This window comes from Lissotriton vulgaris, chromosome 6 (genome assembly GCF_964263255.1).
Source record: "Lissotriton vulgaris chromosome 6, aLisVul1.2, whole genome shotgun sequence".
Classification (NCBI taxonomy): Eukaryota; Metazoa; Chordata; class Amphibia; order Caudata; family Salamandridae; genus Lissotriton; species Lissotriton vulgaris.
Genome location: NC_141694.1, coordinates 1,115,734,624 through 1,115,757,765, shown reverse-complemented (window position 1 = coordinate 1,115,757,765; position 23,142 = coordinate 1,115,734,624). Strand labels below are relative to the sequence as shown.

At 48.6% G+C, this 23,142-nt stretch overlaps 1 protein-coding gene across 1 annotated transcript in view; it reads left to right on the top strand.

The window, feature by feature from the left end:
* LOC147708512 (barrier-to-autointegration factor-like protein) overlaps positions 1 to 23,142 on the top strand; it is a 93,664-nt gene that overhangs the window by 263 nt on the left and 70,259 nt on the right. The window lies entirely within an intron of this gene.

The window sequence follows — 23,142 nt, the reverse complement described above, 5'->3', positions numbered from 1 at the left end:
AAGGGGTTTGCCAAATTATGCGGCAGGGTTGAGTAAATTATACTGTAAGAAAAGCCAAATTATGCAACGTAATGTTATAGTAATTATTATTTTGACATTTTTACACTCGTGAACACGGTATGGGCATTGGATGAACCTCATTCATGCCAGTTTAACACCCAAAATATAGCAATAAGCAACAGAAAGGTGACTAATCACGCTTTGCAAAAGCCCTTCCACTACACAGCAATAAGCATCACTGCTTTTTAGGTAACTTTTGAACCGTTTGAGCCAGAAACACATTTATTTTGTTAAAATCTGCAAATTAAACCTTAGATGACGAATTATGTAACAAATATATAACTATGTGGAAAAATACAGCGGCTGCATAATGGCATAATTCCATTGCGCCTGTTCATTTTACAAACCAATTTAACTAGTGGAACAAACACTTTAAAAGACTTACGTTCATATTTGCACTCTCGGAATTCCACTCACTAGTGAACTTTGCTCCCATTCACCGACTTGTACACCTTATATGGGCTCACTGGCGTTTGCTTGAGTGCTGGCTTGTACTCCCTCATAGATACTTGTTGATCAACTATTGTTCTCAGCGATTATTCCAAGATTTTACCCCTGCCTACTGGCTTTTGTCCCCAGTTATTCGCTGGCTATCACTCAGTGGCTCACGCTTCCTGTTGCACATTAACCTGTTCATGGATATGCTCGGTGGCTTATCCCTGATAAAGCTGAGGGATCGTGGTAATTCTTTAAAACAATAAATATTTGTAATACTTTAATTTTTTGTTTTTCAAAGTAGCTCTTTATTAAAGTTTTAAACAAAATGAACACAGTCCGGACATTCACGGTCACCAAGAGCAAACAAGCCATGCACAAAACATATTTTAGGATCACAGGATACCCACCCCTGGGGGAAACAAAGCATGACTCACGTCCAACATGCAGAAAGGTACCCAGTGAGGTAGCCAACAAGGACACGTGTTTAAAGAGCACTTCTTCTGGGAAGAATATTTTGTTGTGTCTAAGTATACATGCACTGTCCACACACACGCACACAAACATACGCCTACCTTTTACATGCACAATACATATGTATCTCAACACCAAGTCCAGGAAGTTTGACTTGCTGCTGTTTTGGGACTGGCCTCGAATGCAGCGATCCTGAAAGCCCCCTAAGTACTCCAAAGTCTAATGCCACCAACAAGTGCCAGGGGACAGAATCGAGCCGCACCAGATGTGCTGTGGAAACAATTTATTTCAAGGTGTTCAATAGGGGATGCAACACGTTTCGACTCAGATGAGATTTGATCATCCTCTACCTATAAAAGCTAGTTATATTATGTTTAGATACTGCCATGAACATATACAAAGAACTTCATTTGTTGTCCTTAAAAAAACAGTGTGGTGGCTTGGAGCGTCAAGATGGCGGTCACACTCCAATGGTGCTCCGGACCCCTCCGTCATCCGCTCCAAGCCAGATCACCATCAGCAGTCATCCTCTTACCATGAACCACTGCCAGCAACTGCGCTACACCTTTTGCCATCCATTACTGCCGCGACAACACACATCTGGGAGATCTGTTGGATTCTGTGCCGGGCCTTGGTGATATCCAGCACCCAACATGGCAGAGTTCACATAAACGGGACCCACGCCTGGCATGGAAATTGACTTCGGCGTTCACTCTCGCGGCAGCCTGTGACCCTCCTGAACTGAGCTTGCTGATGGCCTGGGGCGACCAGGGCGGAGGTGAACCGCGGACCTGTGACTTTCTGGCACCCTGGTGACCTAAGGGAGAGAGACAGGGCGTGGGCCTTGAAGTGGGGCCTCGGTCCTCCCCCCTCCCCTCCGACCTGACCACTTGGAGCCAGTGCCGGCCGCCACCTTGTTGGCCTTCGCAGGTGAAGTTTTGGGGGATCAGCCGCGACACACATGGCAGGGCTCCCTTGGTGGGCCTCCACCCTCCTGTGGCTGCATTCCAGAGGCCTACGCTGTGGGTCCCGCGCTGCGCTCTTGCACAGGACTGCGGCTAGACAACGGGCCCGCCAGCGCGGAACGGCTTCTGGCAGCTGTGCTTCCTATGGCCGGTGAGCCGGGCGGAGGGCAGTGTGTAGTGGAGAGAGTGCCTGCTCCTACCTGGAGACTCCCGCCTGGGCGCCGAACTCTGAGGCTCTGCAACCATTGACCCCAGGACCGGGAGGGAGTGTTTGGGGGGTATCTCAGCTGTCCCACTCGGGCAGCGTGGGCTATGGGGAGCTCCCCCCCCCCTCCTTTCCTGGCCGGTTGGATTCATCTGCCGGCACTCCATTTTGCTGCCTTGTTTCGAGACCTGGGGCCCGGTGTCCTACTATGCTCCCTGCCACGTGGGCGCCAGGTGCTACAGACACATTTCGGATGGCCACAGGCCAGGTGGAGGTGGAACATCTGCTCGAGTATCCGGAGCGGCTTGGTGAGGTGAGCAGTGCAGGCGGGGGGGGATCAGCTGCCAGATCGCGCAGTAATGGCCCTGGGGTTCCCCCTCCCATCTCGCATGGCCCCTGTTACTTGGAGGTGACCGACTCCTGCCTGCCTGAGTGACCGGAGGGATCTGCTGTGTGAGTGCGGCCATTCGCCCACGGGGAACGTGGTCCACCTTGATACCTGCATGGTCTGCATTGCTGAGCCCCGCATGGGGATTCCTGCTGACCGCCTGGGGTTCAGGGCCCGTGGTGACCGCCTGCAGTTCTGCATGTAGCACTCATAGCATGAGGGGCTGGGGTCCTCCTGCTTTGGCCTGGCTGAAGAGGGACCGCGCCCTCCATGGTTAGCACGCTGGACCCACTCCCCACTCCTCACCCTCCCCATCCTCTGCTGAATCACTTGTGCACCTGGAAGAGAGCTAGATCCTGAAGGTTACGTGGGCGGGGTGTAACCCCGGTCCAAATCTAGGCGCCTTAAGGCGGCGGGGTTCCTCCTGATCCCGGTTGGCTCTGGACATCAGCACTCGCACTTGGGGCACGCTTTGAGTCTTGGACCCCTACGGACTTCTCGCTTGTGGCCAGGGGCGAACGCCCGGCCGCAGCCTGCGGGGGCCAGCACTGGATCAGCCTTCTCCTGGCCCGCCGCTGGTGCTCTCTTTGACGCTCGCCATGGGGAAGGACCGGGGCCCTAAGTACTCCGCTGTCCACATGCAAATGAAGATCGACCAATTCACCACGGCCGACCATGACCCCCCCCCGTGACCCCCCCCTCTCCCCCCCCCCCGCGGGGGGGGTCATGATTGGCCGGCCCTTCTCTTCAGGCCAAAGACTTGGCCGCTATCCTGCAGGCAATCAGCGTGTCCCAGGCCTCGGTGGAGGGGAAGATTGGGGAGGTCCGGGTTGATGTCTCCCTTATCCGGCAGGACCTGCGCAATGCCACAGTCCGTATCACAGAGGCCGATTCTCGCCTCTCCACAGTGGAGGATGATGTCCACCATTTGAAGGAACAAGTGACCCGCCTACTGTCCCACACCAAGGAACTCCACATACGAGTGGAGGATGCCAAAAACCGCTCACACCGCAACAACCTCTGCCTTGTGGGATTTTCGGAGGGGACAGAGAAGGAACAGATGTCCTCCTTCATTGAGACCTGGCTCTCCTCCTGGATGCCCAAGGACACCATTTCAACATGGTTCGCAGTGGAGAGAGCCAATCGATCTCTTGCTCCCAGGCCTCCACCTGGGGCCCACACCATCCCATAATAGCCCGGATCATCAACTTTAAAGACCGGGATGCGATCCTGCATGTAGTACGGTCTCTGGGACCCCGGAAATTCCAGAACCACACCATTATGGAGTTCCCCGATTTCACCTAGGAGGTACAGGATCAGCGGCGCTCCTAAATAGACGTCACGAAGAAAATGCGCACTCTTGATTTTCAATACCGACTCCTTTTTCTGAGTCATCTTCCAGGGCAGAACACAGTTCATGGACCCGCCGCAGGCTGCCTGGACTTGGCTGACAGAGGAGCACCCCCTCGGGCCACCGCCACATTCGTCACCTGTGCCTTCGGGCTCCCGGACCTCGTGGCCTCGCTCCCCCGGACAGCAGCACAGGAGGCGCACATAGTCCCGCAGGCGGCGTCAATCCCAGAGAGAAGCATCCAGATCGCTGAGCATAGCGCCAGTGGGCCCGGGGGCGCCCCAGCCCTCCCCATTCCATCAGAGGAACTGCTCTATTGGTGACTCATTCTTAGAACGCCTACCATTGGATATCATGGACCTAGCGGCTGCAGAGTCGGCCTTCTCCCGCAGGCCCACAATCTGACGCCCTGGTGACGGGTGGTGAATGAGAGAAGGGGGGGTCACTGCTGTCTGCCAGTTTCATGATCCGGCTGTGCGCTGTCCGGCTGTGATCCTCCATGATCTTCCGGGTCGCACTCTCACACCAGACGCAGGGGGGTAGGGGCAGCCCACGCCCTCGGGACTGTCCGCCCGGAGCGCCTTTTGCTTGTTGCTATGGCCTACTTTCATTAGCCGTACTGGTCTGTGATTTGCCCTACCGGGCACGTCTGCATTGCCCTGTTGACTCTGGGTTCCTCACAACCCGTTGCACCTGCCGGGGCAAATTTGATCAGTGCCGCGCCCTCACTCTTTCGTCATCCAGGGCGCCTTGGCAGAGTTTTTGTTCCAAACCGTTGATCTCTCTGCTGATATAATGTACATCCGTACGTAAGGAGGGGTCCTCCTTGCATCCCAACTCAAACGTTTTAGTTTGGTTATTTACTTGTCTAATTGGGACGGCAGATGCTTTGGTTCCTGAAGTATAGGGGGGGGGGAGTGGGTCAGGAGGGGTGTTGGGACCATTGTCCTGTTGTTGATGTTGTGTTCTTGTATTCCCACACCAGCCTTCTTACTGTACACTACAATAGTCCTACACATTGCTTACGATCTACAGTCACAACTATTGTCCTGCACTCAGATTAGATCCCTGCTGCACCCACAGCTCGCCCGGGTCTTGTGGCCCCTTGACCCACCTGCACCCACGATGACGTGTGCAGTTGACAACAGACTCTCCCTCCACATACTATCCTGGAACGTTAATGGGCTTCTTGACATGGTTAAATGGACGGCTGTCCTACACTTAACTAGGGATTGCTTCGACTTTCAAACCACAATACCCATTAGGCGACAGTCCTTTACATATCTAGGGATTTGGGTCACTTTACTCCCTGATCTCGCTTGGTCCCTCGACGTCACCCCGCTGGTGAAACGGTTCAAGGAGGACCTCTGTAAATAGTAGAAGCTGCGGCTGAATCCCCTGGGTAGGGTCGCCCTGTTTAAAATGATGATCCTCCCCAGATTCCTATACGTTATTCAAAACACCCCCTCTGCTTCCAGCGGGCCTGGCTCAGGGATCTAGACAGCCTAGCCACTAAATTTCTCTGGGGTGGCCGACGGCCCGATAGCTTTAGCCCGCTACCGGATCCCTCCCTTTGATGGGGGCATTTGATGACCAACTTATACTCCTTGGCGACCCACCTGCTCACATTGCACAATTGGTTTAATGGGGGTTGGTCGGACCCGACCTCCAGACTCGAACTAGGGGAGTGGGGCTTATCTTGTATTCAAACGATGATGTATTGGGGGACCATACCTAGGACTCTACATGGGGTGATGCAAACCATTCTGCTGGCCTGGATGGCCTCACTGCATCACACCCAATGGACAAACAAATTGACCCAGCACTCTGGCAGGGCGCGTGGTATTGGGAGGTTAGCGCGCTCAATGGATTTCGGTCTTGGGATCTTATCAGGATCTCCCAGCTTGGGGATGTGTGGACCAGCGGCCACCTACGCTCCATCCAAGATCTGCAATCCAGGCACTCCTTGCACCCATCACAATTTTATAAATACCTGCATCTACGCCATGCTCTCCACTCACACATATCGGCCGGCACAGCGCTACCAGAGTACAGCCCACAAGAGGCGCAAATCATGTTGGGGAACCTGGGGAAGGGGGGTATTTCTTGTATTTATCGCTCATTAACCAACAACACCCCAACAACTCTAGAACGGCTCAGAAACCTGACCGAGAGCCCATTGGAGTAGGAGGATTGGAGAGACGCACTGATGGTGCCCAAGACGGTTACGGCCTCCGCCAGGCTCCGCATGATCCAGCTGTACTATCTGCACGCAGCCTATTTAACTCTCCCTCATCTCAAGAGAGCCGGCCTATGTCCATGTGCTTCCTGTACACGTTGTGGCCAGGACCAGGCAGGCTTCTTCCATATGGTTTGAACATGTCCCCTCTTGGCTCACTTCTGGGGGTGTATAGAACAGGTCTTGAGTTGGGAGGTCCCACATGATCCAGTACACATGCTCCTGGGGATCTTGGACGGATTGGATGGGTCCAGGAATGAAAAGCTGTTCCTCAAAACGGCGATGATCGTAGCTAGGCAAAACATAGCCACCAACTGGAAAAGTCCGGCTCCGCATATCGTCAGGAAGTGGCGCAGGGGGGGTTGACTGGTGTGCCACGCAAGAGAAGCCCCTATATGAAGCTCGGGCTGTCCAAGGAAGTACCGTAAGGTCTGGGGCAAATGGTTGGGTCAGATATCTTGATGTATTGCTTGATTGACTGTATGTGTCAAATGGGACCTCTTGCTGTCCTGCCATATTGTGGTTTACCGTCTAATTGGATGTGGGATTTATTGACAATGAACTGTACTGTATTGCTGGTCTTTTCACTTGTTTAAAATCAATAAACCTGATTATCAAAATAAACATATAATTACCGGCAGCAGATCTGCGGCCAGATGTAGGTAATCCCAGATTACCGATTCTTAAATAGAGAATCATACCGATTCGGTATTTAAGAACTGGCAATCGGGATTTAGGAAAATTTACTGATTTTATTACTGAATTGGTATGATTCGGTAATTACCGAATCGGTATTTACCGATTCGGTAATTGCCATTCATTCCTAAGGGCCTGGAGGCCCATAGGAATGAATGTCAATTACCGAATCAGTAAATACCGATTCGGTAAGTGGGGGAAACATTGAAGGGTGGCAGGGTGTCACTTTGACACCCTGTTGCACCCCTCAATTGTGCATGGGTGCACATGTTGCAGACATACATGCCCTTAGGGCATGTATGTCTGCAACATGGCACTGTTTAAAAAGCAAAAAAAATGATTTTAAAAGGGTTTTCATTATTTACCACCAACTTCTAGTTGGTGGTAAATAACGAATTCTTACACCCCTGTAGCACTGATTGCAGTGGTACCTACATGAAAAAATACAGAATCTGTAATGTTACCGATTCGGTATTTTACAGAATCGGTAAAATTACTGAATCTGTATTTTAACATGCCCCTACATCTCAAACTTCAAAAACTGGTCGGTCACGGCCGAAATCGGTATTGGCCTTCCTACATCTGGCCCCTAGTATTACTCGTTTCTGTTGCCTGGAATGTTTTGGTGGCACTGGACTTAGTAATATGCATGAGTGTGTATAGATATATAATATATGTGTGTATAAAACCTAGGACATCTGCATATTATAGACGACCAAATTAGTTTAAACCAGCAAGTGTGAAAAAATAAACAAGGACTAAAATTGTATACAGTATATAAATTTAATATGTATTAATTAAAAATCATATAGACAGGCAAACTATATGATAGGGCTAAAAAAAACAGTTCATTAAAACCAAAACACACATATCGTATTCCACTATAAATTCTCAAAATCATACATATAGTGACGAAAGCAATACATTCATGAATTTAAATGACAATAAAAACATATAATCATAAGGTAACTCGACGCGCGTTTCGGCAGAAAAACCGCCTTCTTCATTAATGCTTCATTAATTTTAATTAATACATATTAAATTTATATACTGTATACAATTTTAGTCCTTGTTTATTTTTTCACACTTGCTGGTTTAAATTAATTTGGTCGTCTATAATATGCAGATGTCCTAGTTTTTATACACACATAGGTATTTACCCTGCCCTAGGAATCCTTATCGGTACCCAGGGGGTCCTTGTTTTTTTCATATATAGATATATAATATATACATAAACACACAAGAGTGGAGTAATTCAGAGTAAATCCTTTATTCGGTTTGCAATCAAGATAAACCATAAAAGTGCATCAGTATATAACCTCATTAACCTCTTGGCTGCTAATGACAAGGGTAACTCGTCATGGACTTTCCATTGATTTCAATGGAAATTATATGATAAGAAGAATAATGCCTTAGCAGTAAAGGGGTTAAAAAATTTAGCAGCATACTATACAATATAAAGTTTCCAAACTTTAGGGAAGGAAAGTTTCAATTCTATTAAGGACGCCGAGATGAGGATTATGTTTAACTCTTCCATTTGTTTCACTCAGCAGCCTTAAACAATATATTTCTATTGAAAGACTACATATCCCATGAATCTTTGTAACGATAACAAAAAAACCATAGTCAGTCCTATATAGGCAACATCAAGGAACAGCAGTTTCACTTTCTTCAAGCGAAACATCTTGCATCCCACTTTTCTGTCAATAATCTTGCTTCTGATCCTGTAGAAAAACAAAGATAGCCATCATAAATTCCAAAATATGACATAACATTAAATCATACACAAAGTCAGCAATACTGGTAGCAATCAAAACTCTTAATGGTGAATAGATCCCTCTATTCGCAAACCATAGGAACAGTTAGAATCAACATTACTTAACAAGGTGGAAACAACTTTAATATTATCTCTGAACCACATTATACTTTTCCAACACTGAAGACTCCAGCTTCCATGGTGGAGTGTGCTCTGATGGCAGAGGTATTGATGCCTTCTTCTTGCAGTATCCATCTCACCCAATGGGTAATAGTTGTTGCCATTACTGGCTTGAAAGACATTTTGAGGGAAATAAATAGTTGTGCCATTCCAGGTGGACTGTATTCCTCAGTCATAGATTCGTACACCCTGAGTCGGCGCACCACGCACAATTTTGGATGACCTGGAAAAGCCGGATAGTGAATCACCCTGGTGTTGGATGTGGTGCGTCGCACAGTAGTGAAAGACACCTCATGCCTCTGGAGTTCACTCTAACATACGTTCTGTGACATCTAGGGCATAGACGTCCGAAACTCATTTGCACAATATGAGGCATAACAGAACAGCCAACTTACATGTTAACACCTTATGGGAAAGATTTGCATTATCCTGCCTTGATTACAGTAGTTGTAGTACCACATTAATGTCCTATAGGGAAGAGTACTTCGGTTGTGGCTGAAAGGTCAAGCGTATACCCCTCAGGAGTCTACAGACTAGCTGGTGTTCCCCTACCGGAACATCATGTATGGGACATGACCTGCCAAAATTGAGAACCCTTGTCCACCAATTCAGAGAAGAAATTGACCACATGCATTATATCTGCCCCCACTTGATCCAAACCCTGTTGCATACACCAGCGTGATCACCTTCTCCATGAGGACCTGTATTTCTTGACCGGAGAATCTGCCCAGGTTCTTCTGATAATGGAGGAAGCCCTTGACGGAAGGCCCAGGATCTCTCAAATGTCCTTTGTAATCTCCCAACCCTTGGGCCGGAGAGTCCCTCCCCATAAATTATCAATTTCTTCTGGGTTGGCCATGCCCGGTATCCCTATGAAGTCTTGATCATTGGGAAACTCCAGCCTGGGTTTTTTGGCAACACCCTTCGGTCGCCAGGGTCTTCTCTGGCCTGGTTCATCACCCGAAACCCCATCTGGGTTATCAGGTTTGTCCCTGATATTATCTTCTCCCTTCTGGGAGCAGGAATCGTCCTCCGAGTATCACCTGGCTGTGAATCCTCTTGTGCCTCCTGTCTGTCTAGGTGCCTTTTGAGGAAGGGCTGGTGCAGCCTCTCAAAGGCATCAGATAAGGTAGTGGTGTTCTGATTTTGGCATTTGGCCTGGCCTTGCTTTTGCCCTTAGAGGCTCTCATTGTACCAGTAGGGTGTTCCAGCCTCAAACCTTGCCCAGCTGGGGGTAGAACACTGCACCTTACAGTTAGCTCAATTATGCGCTGGCTCAGGGGTTCGAAAGCCAAAAGGACCGCCCTCTCCATTGATGCATCAATAGCATTTACCAACTCCACGTGGCTGTGGAGAAGGGAGTGTTCCTCCTCCACGGACTCCCAGTAGGCATCAAACTCACCTGCCATGATGCTCAGTTGAAATTAGAGGTCAGAATTTAAGAAAAAAACTAAGGCAAAGCTTAGCAAGAACCACTGCAAACAGTTTCTACTGAGCCAAGTTCGAATTGCCTGAACAAATGCTTGTTGACCTCACCAACCTCTAAATACGTTGGCCTGGTAATGGAAATTCTCGGCGGGTGAACTACTTATTTGGAGCAAGGATTCCTATGAGAGGGTTGCCTCGCTGCCTTTTCACAGCGGAAGGGGAAACTGACAGAAGAATGACATAAGAGACATGTGCCCTCCACGCTCCCTACCGGGAGTAATGCGCACCATGCATCTCGTTGTGAGACGCTCTACTGTGTGTTGCGCCTTGAAGGCGTAGACTAGAGCCTCGAATGAAGGCCCACCTAAAAGCCCCTCTCCCCGAAGGAGTGTCGAGGCGGTGTGGAAGACCGTGCGGCTACCGCTCAAGGGCTAACAAAGCTTCTCTGTCACCACTCGAGGAGCCGGTGTTAGGCCCCGAGGGCTCAACACCCGCAATGCCGGTAGGCAAAAGAGTACAATCAACAGTCTGCACAATAAAGTGCCATTAGGGAAAAGCATTACAATCAACAATCAGCACAATAAATACAGCGCTGTCGCTATGTACTCACCCCCCCCCCCCCCCCCTTCACGGATGCCCATATAGGCACTTCAAAGAAAATCACTTAATCTGGCTGCTGAGCAGCAAAGAAAGAGGAAGTGGTGTTCCTTGATGTGGCTTATTTGGGACTAACTCTTTGGTTGTTCTGTTAAGACACAGATTCGTGATTCAGGCTCTAATTGAGTCAGTAGCTTTCTTTCTTGTAATGCTCCAGTGCTGCTGAGCAAACTTGCATATCTTCCAATTTATTTTGACATAAAAAAGCCATTCTAAATTCCTTTACCGGAAACAAGCATCATGGGGCTAGTTTCTGGGCATCTAGAGTCTGGGCATGAGGGGTGATGACCCCTCATCAGCCAGGCTAGCTTGAATGAGTGGCACAGTGAGCAAGGGGCCCACTTCTGAGCATTTACTTGGCCTCTTAGGGTGAACATGGCAAACACAACAAGAAGATGGACGGAGTGGTTAAACTTTCCAACCACTCACCCCTGGTCAAAAGAGCGGGGTTCAATCCATCTATTTTTTTTTGTGCTTACCAGGCCACCCCAGTTGAACCCAGATAAATAATGCTTGACAGATGTTATAATTAATTATTTCCAACTTCTGAGAGCATCCCTGGCACTAGCAAATAGCAATTTTAATTCTGTTTTTGAAAATTGGGTTATTGAGTCTGGCTTTTGGAGTAAAACAGGATCGTTAATCGTACTCAAACCCTCCCTAATATTATTATTATTATTATGTTTCTTATATAGCGCCAGAATCGACCCCCGAAGGGGTATCTCCGCGCTTGCCTTGGGAACCCGTCCTGGCTTTTCCCTGTGAGATAGCCCCTACAGGGCATCCCCAAGGTGAAAGCCAGGCATCCCGCCGCAGGGGGGCCGTTGTGGAGATTAAGCAAGCTTAATGCCCAGAGTTGCAGAGTGTGATCCCATGATTAGGTCAGGCACCGAAGCGAGAATTATCGAGTCCATGGACATTTGAGCTCAAGACCCTGCCGCGTCGGGAGTTGAACCCTGGTCCCGGGTCTGACCTCTGCTTCAGGGTCTGCCTGCTCTAACCAGTGAGCCACACTTCTCCATCAATATGTTGTAGCCGTGGGATTTTTAGGGAATTCTCAAGGGATATATCAGTTCGTTATGACCGCTTTATTTATTGCGGTCTCTGCTTTACTCCAAATAGCTTGCCAAAAAAGAATAGGCATCCACTATAGAATATCCTCAACAAAATTCACAAATATTTGTGATTAATATATTTACATGTGGAATTTGAGACTGGGAGGAAATGCCGAAGTGAGTAAGTTTATAAAGATAGCTGTGTCACCAAAACTCCACAGACCACCCTCATGTACAGCTGCCGGTACGTATTTATTTCTATAAATAGGAAGGATTTCCGCAATTGGTTTATTATCAAGTTTTGATGCCAACCTAAACAGACCCTCAATTGAGCACATCAGATTTGCACTGCATATCCGTTACGTTTGTTCCAAGAATTGGAGAAATTAAACTGTAACCCCAAATAGGAGAAAGATGGCACACTATATCGGGAGGTGCCTTTGATGTAATGTAAAATGATCTTCGGTACTCTCTTTCCACAAGTCATTGTGAAGTTTTTTTTAAGATTAACTTGGGTCTCTGTTCTCCATGTATTATGTAAAACAGTTCATGAGTAGTTGTAGCCCATGTGCGGTCCTAGAAAGCATGACGGCAAGTCTGCATTCTATAAAACTGTAACAGACCAAGTTCCTATTCTGGTGTCTGTATTGTGCACATGAAGCTCTTTATCACTCCATTAATTTAAGGGAAAAAAGACACTGAGCGAATACACAATGCTGCTTTACCTCTCTTGTTATCTTAAATTGGCGAATTTGTGCTCCATTTGGCCTATTTTGTACCTTGACAGTAAGGTAAGATTACTTTACATTTGGGCTAAACACAAAACTATGTCCTCAGATACGCCCATCGAACGCATGGTTTGTCATAGTTTCTCATGATTGACCAGGTCAAAAGCATTGGTCAAGCCCATGAAACAAAGGTGTAGGTGATCAATTTGGCCCTAGTGTATTTACCTATATGAAGGTTTACATTCAGGCAATGTTCCACAGTATGGTTACTCCTCCTGAACCCATACTGCGATTCAAGGAATTCTCTTCAGCCCATAATTCCAATCTGTGCAGGATTGTTCTTCCCATAATTTCAGCATACCAATCCTGAAGGGATATTGGTCGATGGCACTTAGGGTCACTCTTATTACCCTTTTTAAGTATCAGTACTGTTATGGACTCTGGCCAAGTGGAAGCGATATACCCTTTCCATGCTGCATTCAAGATTAATGTTAAAATGGGAGCCCACAAGTCCGTATTGAATTTATGCACGTCCACTAGTAACCTTTCTGGTCATGTGGCTTTCCCTTCTGAACTTATATTAATTGCCAAGATTACTTCTTCCAGGGTGTCAGTGAGATATCACACTAGGAGGCAATACATCATGAGTGCCAGAAGTGTTACAACTATTTGGTGAGTTGAATGTCTCAGTAATATGATCAGCCCAATCTTTAGCCAAAATGAACAGTTCCTTTTTCAGTGTCGAATTGTCCTTAAGAAAGTACATATTAATTGGCATATTAATTATCTACCAGAATAAGGGACCGTTGTTAGTCTTAGTTGTATACACTAAGTTGTTCAAGGCCATAGCTTGTAGTTGCATTTCTGGGCCATGTTTCTTGAATAAATATAATGTGTGTTGTGGCCATGTGCTTTATCAATTGACGAGAGTATAACTTATTTGATAGGCCCGCAACATTCCATGAGGTCAGTGTCAAAGTAGAATTACTCTGGATGTTGTGTTCATGTACATGAGCGCTCACACTTATTTGATAGGCCTGCAACATTCCACAAGGTCAGTGTCAAAGTAGAATTACTCTGGTTGTTGTGTTCTTGTACATGAGGGCTCACACAAGGGGCCCGTGGCTAGCCAGCCAAGATGGCGGACGTGCTCTGAGAGGCTCCGTCCACGGGTACCAGAATCCGGCAATTATCCTGCACTAGCCACGATCGTGCTGCTTGCTATGCCCAGGCTGACGCCCTGTGATACCGTGATGATTTTGGTGTGCTCCTGACGTTTCTGAGCACCTGATGAGCGGTGAACCGTCCCGGTGCAGTGCTGTGGTGCGAGGATGTAACCTGCGACAGTCACATCAGGGCCACAGGAACCCTCCGCCCCACAATGCCCAAACCCGCAAATAACACACAGACACAAGTGTAAGTTTGGGAAAATTTGCTGCAGGTTTATTACATACAACATATGTAATGATGGTGGATTAACTTACGGGCGATCCTAGGGCAGGCCGCATTCTCGCCACCTGCCCGCCTGTTGAGCCAATCAGCACAGTGGCAAACCACCCAACTGCTGTACAATTATCATATTTATACTACACACGCCCTTTGCGGGGCGTGACTTGGCAAACCCCCGGTTGCACAGGCCCACAACCGCCCGAAGGACTACTGGGGCGCCGACACGAGTTCCTGCACCTCCCATGAGGTTACAGGTTAGGCTCTGGTACCCCTATGTGCCCGCTGAAGTACAGTGTTTGCACCTCTCTTCTTCCGGATCGCCCAGTAACTCCGCCACAGCCCGTGCGTTGGTACCCGCTGCCGCACGGGCCCCTCACCACTGCTACTCTCCTTTACCTGCAACCTTTGCTCAGAAGTGCAAATAACTGCTTCCTGCCTTTTCCATGCAACGCAGCGCGTTCAGACCGTCTCTAGGTCCCCTTATGCCCTACCTCTTTCAGATCGAGGAGGAACAGGTCTAAGCCCCACAGGCGTGGAATGAATGCCATCTGCCTATAATAAACCTTGACCTCGTCCTGCATCATTTCATGTTTGATGAAACCCAGGCCCCTACGTTGGGCGAATCTATCATGGCACTGTAGATTCTCTTCCAGGACCTCAAAATTTCCTCCCTATACTAGTGCCCCACCAAATCATCCCTGATTCGTGCGGACATACTACCAGGTAAACGACAAAGTGAAGCGGAGGGGCACCTACTGCTGAAGGCACTTTGAAACAAACCAAAGGCGTTCCAGCACATGCCCTACAACTCAACCTCACCCTTCCAACAAAGCGTCAGCGGGCTACACCCCGCTAAGTTACAAGAACTACTGTAACACAGATCTCCACACAAAGTGTGCCTATGTGATGCTTGTGCTGCTATCTCAAGAGCACCGGGGCATAGGAGGGATCAATACATAATAAACTATATAACTTGGACAATGTCCTGACATAGGCAAAACAATTGAAAAGGTATTAACACCTGCCCACTATAGATATAGTCTTGAAGCAGCATAGGCCACGCTACCATAAGATAGATAGACTGCGTGGCTGACTTACGACCACCTCAAAGGGGATAGCTAGGACTGGAACCAAGAGCCCCTTAAGATCCCGGCCTGCAACATGACAAGCCCGCCGAAGTGTAGATTATCCCAGGTTCGAGAGGACCTACCCCTGGAGACAGAAGAAGAAAAGAGGAGGCCTCCCCTGCTGATATCGCTACCTAATCTAAACCATAGGACCAGCGCATGCCACTTGGACCCACCACACGCCTTCACACAAGCATTAGCAAACTACACCCCGTGGTGTACAACTTTTGCCGGAACTTGATACTCACAGTGCAGCTGTGAACTGTACTTTGAGTGTGCATGTGCGACTATACACGAGCAAAGTACAGGGGATCTTTCAATGCTTAATTTAGTATAACTTGTGTGGTAGATATACCTTTGATATACAGGATTGCAAAGGTAAGCAGCTGGAATCACATGTCCCCTAGTATAGCCTGGAGGCAGCATAGACCACCTAAGCAACCTAAGCAAAGCTTGTCTATAGGTCGACTTACTCACAATACAGCTGTGAACTGTGCTTTGGGTGTGCGTGTGTAACTATACACGAGCAAAGTACAGGGGCTATTTCAGATTTTAGCATAACTTGTGTGGTGGATTTACATATGATATACCGATAGCCAAGGAAAGCAGCAGAAATCACCTGTCCCCTAGTATAGCTTGGAGGCAGCATAGACCAAGCTACCTAACAAAGCTTGTCTATAGGCCGGCTTCGACCTTCGCCCAAAGGCATTTAAAAGCTGAACCAAGGTGCTCCCAAATCGGGGATACCAACCTGAGGCCAACTACTCACCTTGGGAGGGGTACCCCTGGAGGCTCCTCCCAGCCGCCCCGGACGTGCGTCATAGACACGCCTGCATCCTACCGGGCGAAGCCTGCCCGTTGAGGAGTGGCTGGCCACAAAATGGGCGAGGGCAGCCCTCCGTGACTAGGGGCCCGCCCTCTTGATGGCCACTGCGTGGCCTCGGGCAAGCACAGAGACTCGGTCCTGAGGCTGGGAGCTGTTGCTGAGACAATACCGTTGTGGAACTGAGTGCGGAGCATATTTTTGAACCAACTGTGACTGACATCCGTGCACCACAACTGGCAAGGAGCAACTTGGGCGTCAGTGAACCCAAATGTGAGCACTGGTGCAGGCTAAAGAGACCCCGTCCGGATACTGGTGAGCGGTGGTGAGGCCGATGAGAGAGCGCTCACCGCAGTACATTGCGCCCGAGCCCTGGGGACATTGTTAACGACCGCAGTGAGCAAAGGTGACTGCTGTGGGAAGTGGACCTCCAACGCTGTGGAGTATGTGCTGAGCAGCTTCGCTGGGCCCAGACAGGTGACTGACGGTGATCTGCGGCCTCCCAGAAGCGCGAGCCGAGACCGACTTCGGCGATCAGTTACTGGCGAGGAGTGGCTCAGTAGTCACCTGGGCGTCGCTGTGTGTACTGGTGCAAACTGGAGAGATTTCGCCCGGAACCTGATGAGGTGGACGAGTGAGCGCCCTTCACTGAAAAATGCACACAGCCCTGGGGGCATTATCAAGGTGCGGGGAGGGCTCTAATGACTCACACAAGAAGTGGACTAGAGGCGCTGTAGCAGATGAACTGTGCAGCACCACTGAGCCCTGACAGGTGACTAGAGGTGATCTGTGGCCTCCCCGGGCCGCAAACTGAGATGTGCAGAGAGCGCAGCAGATTGCAGAGGTACCTCAGTAGATGTGGGGGCAGATAACGGCCGTGAACAGGAGGCTTGGTGTGTCTCCCTTAGTGAACTGTATGCGGGGGTTAGAGCCTGTTGCCACTTTTATGGGAACACACCGGACTGTGTATAACTTCACTTTCCGGTCCCAGTGGAGACAGACTGAATACAAGGTGTAATTTGGGTGCCTCGGGGTGGGGTGCCCTCCACCTGCACCACCCCTAGGTGACGCGGAGCGAAGCAGCCTCAAGGACACAAGTGTGGTGCCTGCAGGAGATTGCACATGCATCATGGTGCAGGAATCGGAGGCTGTTACACACTGTATCCAGTGATGTTGGCGAAGACAGGTGGTAACTTCTTTCCTGCCCTGCATATGTGATAAACTAGCCAGTGACGAAAATTTTAGACCAGGCGTAAAGCTGAACAAGTGACCACCTTCAGACTCTTACTATAGTTGGCAAACTACTGAACTACTGGACACTGGGCGGTGATGCAGAGAGCAGACCGCGCTAACATTGCAGCCCTGGAACTTGCTGATCAATATCTGCACCGGCCTGGAGTTGATTGCAGGAATGTGACTGGACCATAGTAAACAGTGACCTTCGCCCAGCTTAATAAACCCAACTGGGGACCCAGCCACTTGGAGTCTGCGCATAGTAGCCGATCTGTGATGGGTAAGCCTTGAGTGGGGTCAACTGCCGCCCGAATGCAGCCGGCGCCGGATACCATGGAGCCAAACTTGACCACCCGGAGACCTAGGGGCAGATGTGCCCTCTACATTGGAGTCGAAAATCGATTCAGTACTTCAGGCAGTCACCAAAATAAGTGAAACACTTGTGCAGACTAGAACGTCACTAGAAAACCACATAGACAAAGTCACGTCTGACTTCACGCTCCTACACGGGATCACAAGAAATTGGATGTAAAATTGACTGAGTGCGCAACGGAAACAGCAATCATTGCTCCGATCACCAGGAATCTCTCTGCGGAGATGGGTGAACTGAAGGCACAAGTGTAATCCCTGGAGCGCAAGGAGGGCGATGCTGAAGGGCGCTCCCGCAGAAACCATATCGGGGTGGTAGGACTACCAAATGGTGCGAAGGGTAGGGATGCCCCCACATTCACGGAAGCCTGGCTGAAATTCTTGATGCCAGTGGACTCTCTCTCTTCGTACTTTGCAGTAGAGCGAGCGCATAGAATACCATCAGGCTGTCTTGTACCGGCAGCTAGACCACGTCCTTTCCTTTTTTGACTCCTTAACTACAGGAATAGAGATGTGGTTCTCTGTGAAACCAGGAAAATGAAAGCAGTTAAGGTGGACAACTTGCAGGTCCTGTTCTTTCCAGACTGTGCCTCTGGGATACAAAAGCAGCATAATACATTTCTCATGGTGAAGAAGCGTATGCAGGAACTGAAGATAAAGTATTCCCTTATAATCCCGGCTCATCTACGGGTGGTTGCGGATGGATCCACTCATTATTTCAATGATGCCGACGAGGCGTGGGACTGGCTTGAGTCTGTAGGCACCACACTTCGCCAAGCCAAAGGGTAAGTAATTCAGATCCGCGACCAAGAAATCTTAGAGGACTCAGAAGACGCCAAGGAATGCACTCCAGAGAGCCATCAAGCCATTCTTCCATTGAGGACCGCTCTTTAGAGATGTGGCCGGTGGGCGAGGATTCACAGCCGCTGCCCATGGTGACTCCGCAGACTGCTGTTGACATGATATGATGGACTGCCTGGAATCTAAATCCGAAGAGGAGGTTCACTGTTCCGTCAGTGTGGGTGCTGAAAAGTCGCGCTCACCCCGAAAAGAGAGTAATGAGAGAGAGTGGGAAGTATAGGAAGGATAGATCTAGGTCTGGGACCCTCTTAGTGGAGGGGGAAAAGACTCTTCTTGTCGCCCTCACACACCCCGAGGGATGTCATGCTTCATCATCGGGCAGTTGTGCCTCGTCGGGGCAGCGCTGCAGTGCCCTACGGCTCCCCCGAAGGGTCGCTTACGCGCTGATCTTTTAAGAGAACGGCCGTGTGATGAATGTGGGTATGTGTGGAGAGGGTCCTACATTCACAGTGAAAGTGGTGGTAAGATAAAAATGACTAAGGGATACCGGTAAGGCTAGTCTTTAATGGTGTAGGCACCCATGTCATATTAAAAGCCAAAAGGCTGTGAGTTACAACTATGGGTAATGATGTACCCTGGGTAACTAAAAGTGATCAAGTCGACATGCTTCACAGTCAGATGGTCATTACGATCCCATGCGCTTCATCAGGACCAGTGATAAATAGTGAAGTAGTGTGTGAGTGCACGTGCTAGGGGTATATTAGCCCCAGTATAAGTTGATCGTACGTGGGTTGTGAAAACTACAGCTCCGCTTCAACTACTTAGTTGATCTACTCCTAATGAAGACCTAGAAGTATAAAAAGTCACAAGACATACATTAATGTTAAGTGTAGGGTATTGGCAATACCTGCATAAAGAAGCAACTGCTGCAGGCATTGTAATGGGAAACGTAGGATTGAAAAGGGGGCTACCCCTCAGGGTAGTCCTTGTTTGTACAGGGCCAAACCGCAAGCCCCCAAGAGGGAACACTTTTCTTGTGTGCCAGAGATTTTGGCAAGGATGAGGGTACTCTTGGTGCTCATGGCCACCTCGTAAGATCGGGTGGTGCCCAGAGCGAGGTGTCCAAGTTTTATGCACCTCGTTTGCACCAGTGGCCAAGCACAAGTTGCGATCACCTAGGGACAGTGAGGCGATGTGGCACATTTTCGTGTAGTGTATAGGCAGAATACAACAGACTGCTCAAGGTAAACCACGGCGAGGGATGGTCGTAATATGCTGCCAAAATGTAAGCGCATCTCTCACCTAAGTCGGTATGGAGAATTACTCCATGGGCTGTTTGCGTTGGTATCCCCATAGCTTCACGGGCTAAAATTAAACAAAATATGCATTTCGGTCAAGGTAAGGTGTAATCGGGAGGCGTATGCCATGGTGCCTCTCAGCATATCATACAAGTCATTCATTCAGGATTACTTGCGGTTTTGCGGTAAAACCTTTGCTTCTCAGCACATACCCTACCAAACGCCGACCCGGATCTCTTGAGGCCAGCTTGGGAAAGGCATAGAAATACTGCTCCATCCAGCGGTGCGGGTAGTTTCTATTTCCAGGTGCTGTGTCATTGCGGGTAGTGTTGCGCAGCTGCCGGACCGTAGTGATCGTGTACGCGCATGGGTGCATGTGTGCATGTATGCAAGGCATTTTGGTGCATGCACGTGCTTCCAGTGCTTGTAGTACAGCAGTAAAAATGCAGGTTTTGCCATGAAATACCCGTGTTGGTGGAAAGGGTATATATAGACATAGCTCACACATAATTGGCCATAAATAGTGTGACCAGCTCGTATTGGGACGCGTGTTATTAAAAAGTGTATATTATATTGCGTGTTGACTGTGCACAAATTGTTGGTCATGGTCGCTCATGGCTAGTCAAGAAACTTCCATCACAAAATGTATGCCCGCTAAGAGAAGTAACGATTGGCTGAACCAAGAGGGTGACAATGGCAAAACCTGTTCTGTGTTATAGAGGGTATTGATATTCCCCAGAGTTTGTGGACTATACAATTTGAGTAGAGACCATATATTAGTGTTGACGTTGTTTCAACATTGGCACAGCCAATTCTTGGACATAATGGGTATGGGCAAATCCTAGAGTTGTGACCTGTACATTGTGGATATAATAGTTCTTTATATTATGGGTCTTGAATGTATTATTGGTATTAGCAGTATGTGCCGCCAAGGAAAATTTCTGCCAATGTGTAACGATGTTACATATAGTTCATGTGCTGTTAAGTGATTAAGAGTTACAGCTCCACCCATGGTATCTCGTCGTTCAGACCGTGCATGTGGGTGCGTAGACGGTGTACCCAGCGTTGTTCATGCCTCAGTAATGTGGTATTGCTCCATGCTTGGTTGGCCTCCAGAATGGTCCATTCCATTTCGTCGCAGGAGTGTCCCATTTCGATGAAATGTTTCGTCATCATTGTAGATGTGCGACCTCTGCGTATCGGGCTCCTGTCTTCACTCATCCTTACCTTGACTGGTCTGGTGGTCATGCCAACGTATCTCAACTGGCAAGGGCGCGTGATTATATATACACAGTTCTTAGTGTTGCAGTTGCTGTGTGTACGTTGTTCCCATGAAAAATTCCCAGTCTGGAGTGTCTTAGTGTGCTTGGTGGTAGCGCAGGTGTTGCATGATCCACATGGATAATGACCAGACACCAGTGGTAGATTCCATAGTGTGTTGTCGTTCTGTTTCTTTTTAGGTTGAGGTCTAGTGTGGACCAGTTGATCACGTAGATTGGCGGTCCGTTTGAATGCAAAGCGAGGTTGTTCAATCTCTAATGCACCTGTGTTGAGGATTCTCCAATTTTGTTCTATAATCTGTTTGATCTGGTTTCATAGAGGCGTGAATGTTGTCACACAGGTGATGGCTCCATTTGTTTGGTGTGGTCTGTTTTCTAGCAGGCCCTGGCGGTTATTATTTCTGGTGCGTTTTCTGGCCTTAGGGATCACTTCCGTAGGATAGTCTCTGTCTAGCAAGTTCCTGCTAAGGTCCTCTGCTTGTTTGTCAAAGTCCCGGACTTCTCTGCAATTTCTACTGATCCTAAGAAATTGTCCGTAGGGTAAGTTTTCCCGGAGTGCTTCGGGATGGTAACTCTTGAAGCTCAACAAGATATAGCAATCTGTGTTCTTTTTAATGTTCTGGTGTGTAGTTTGCTATCCTCAAGGGAGATAAAGAAGTCCAAGAAGGGAATTTCCTTTTCTGATGTGGTCATCGTGAAGTGTAGATGGGGATTGAGATGGTTGATCCAGTCGTGGAACTTGGCACAGGTTTTCTTGGTGCTAGTCCATAGAATGAGCACGTCATCTATGTATCTCTTCCACTTGATAAGGTTTTCTTGGAAGAGGTTTTCGTCCATGAAGATGTGGGTGGACTTGAAGTGTGACATGTACAGCCCCGCCTGACTGGGCATAAAGGTGCTACCCATAGAGGTACCCTGTACCTGGTAGTAGGTAGTGGTCCTATACTTAAAAACGTTGTTCTTGAGTGCGATGGTGATGCAAGCCAGGATGAAGTCAGCAAGTGTGTTTGTTGGGAGGTCTGCCTCATTGAGAAGATTCCACACTACCTCAATGATGGCGTCCTGAGGGATATTTGTGTAGAGTGCTTCTACATCCAGGGTAATCAGCAGGTCAATATGTCTGGTGTTTTCCTCATGGATTTCCTGAATAAGGTTTAGGACTTCACGGGTTTCTTTCAGGTAGGCTGGAGTAGCCTGAACTAAAGGGCGTAGAAAGAAATCGATAAATAGACTGAGAGGTTCCAATAGTGAACCAATGCCTGATACAATCGGGCGTCCTAGTGGAGGGAAAATACATTTATGAATTTTAGGCAGTAGATAGAAATAAGGTTTCTTGGGGTCATTGTTGACCAGGAATGCTGCTTCCTGGGGTGAGATCCAGCCGTCTGTTGCCGCTTCGTGCACCATAATCCTGATTTTGGTTTGGAGGTGTTCAGTGGGGTCTGTGTCCAGTCTCTTGTATTATTGAGTGCTGCCCAGTTGTCTAAAGCACTCCTGTTCGTAATCACAGGTATTGAGGATCACAGTGGCTCCCCCCTTATCTGCCGGCTTGATGACAATGCTTTCGTCCTCAATGAGGGAAGTGAAGGTGAGGACCTCAATGGGTACCATGCCTGCTGTAGGTGTACATTTTGAGGGTGGTCTGAGCCCAGAGACCCCTCGTTCAGGTGTAGATTTGTCCAGGAAGAAGCTCTTCAGTCATATTTATCTGAACAGAAGATGGATTTCCTCATTAATGTGGAAGTTGTCCACTTTTAGGTGGGGAAAAAGCCTAGGCCCATCTCTAGGGCCGTGGTCTCTTCTGGATTCAAATCTCTCTTCGATAGATTGACAATCAAGGCTTTGGGTTTGTCATGCTCCTGGTTGTCTGTTGGTTTTCCATGTCTTGCCAGTGGAGTTGTTTGTTCCCCCTTCTTCTTCCACTGCCCCTGCCTCTGCACTGAAAAGGAGGTGGAGGATTATGGAAGATTGGTTGTTGGTACCCTTGGTGCACGCCAGGGAATAGAGGGTACCACGTCGGCCCCTGTTGGTGGAATGGTAGGTTTGGATACCCATGCATGGGTGGTTGAGGTGGTAGTAGAAGTCCATGATTCTGTGGGTTCCTGCCCCAGCTTGAGTTGCTTGAATTTCTGTGGAATGATCTGC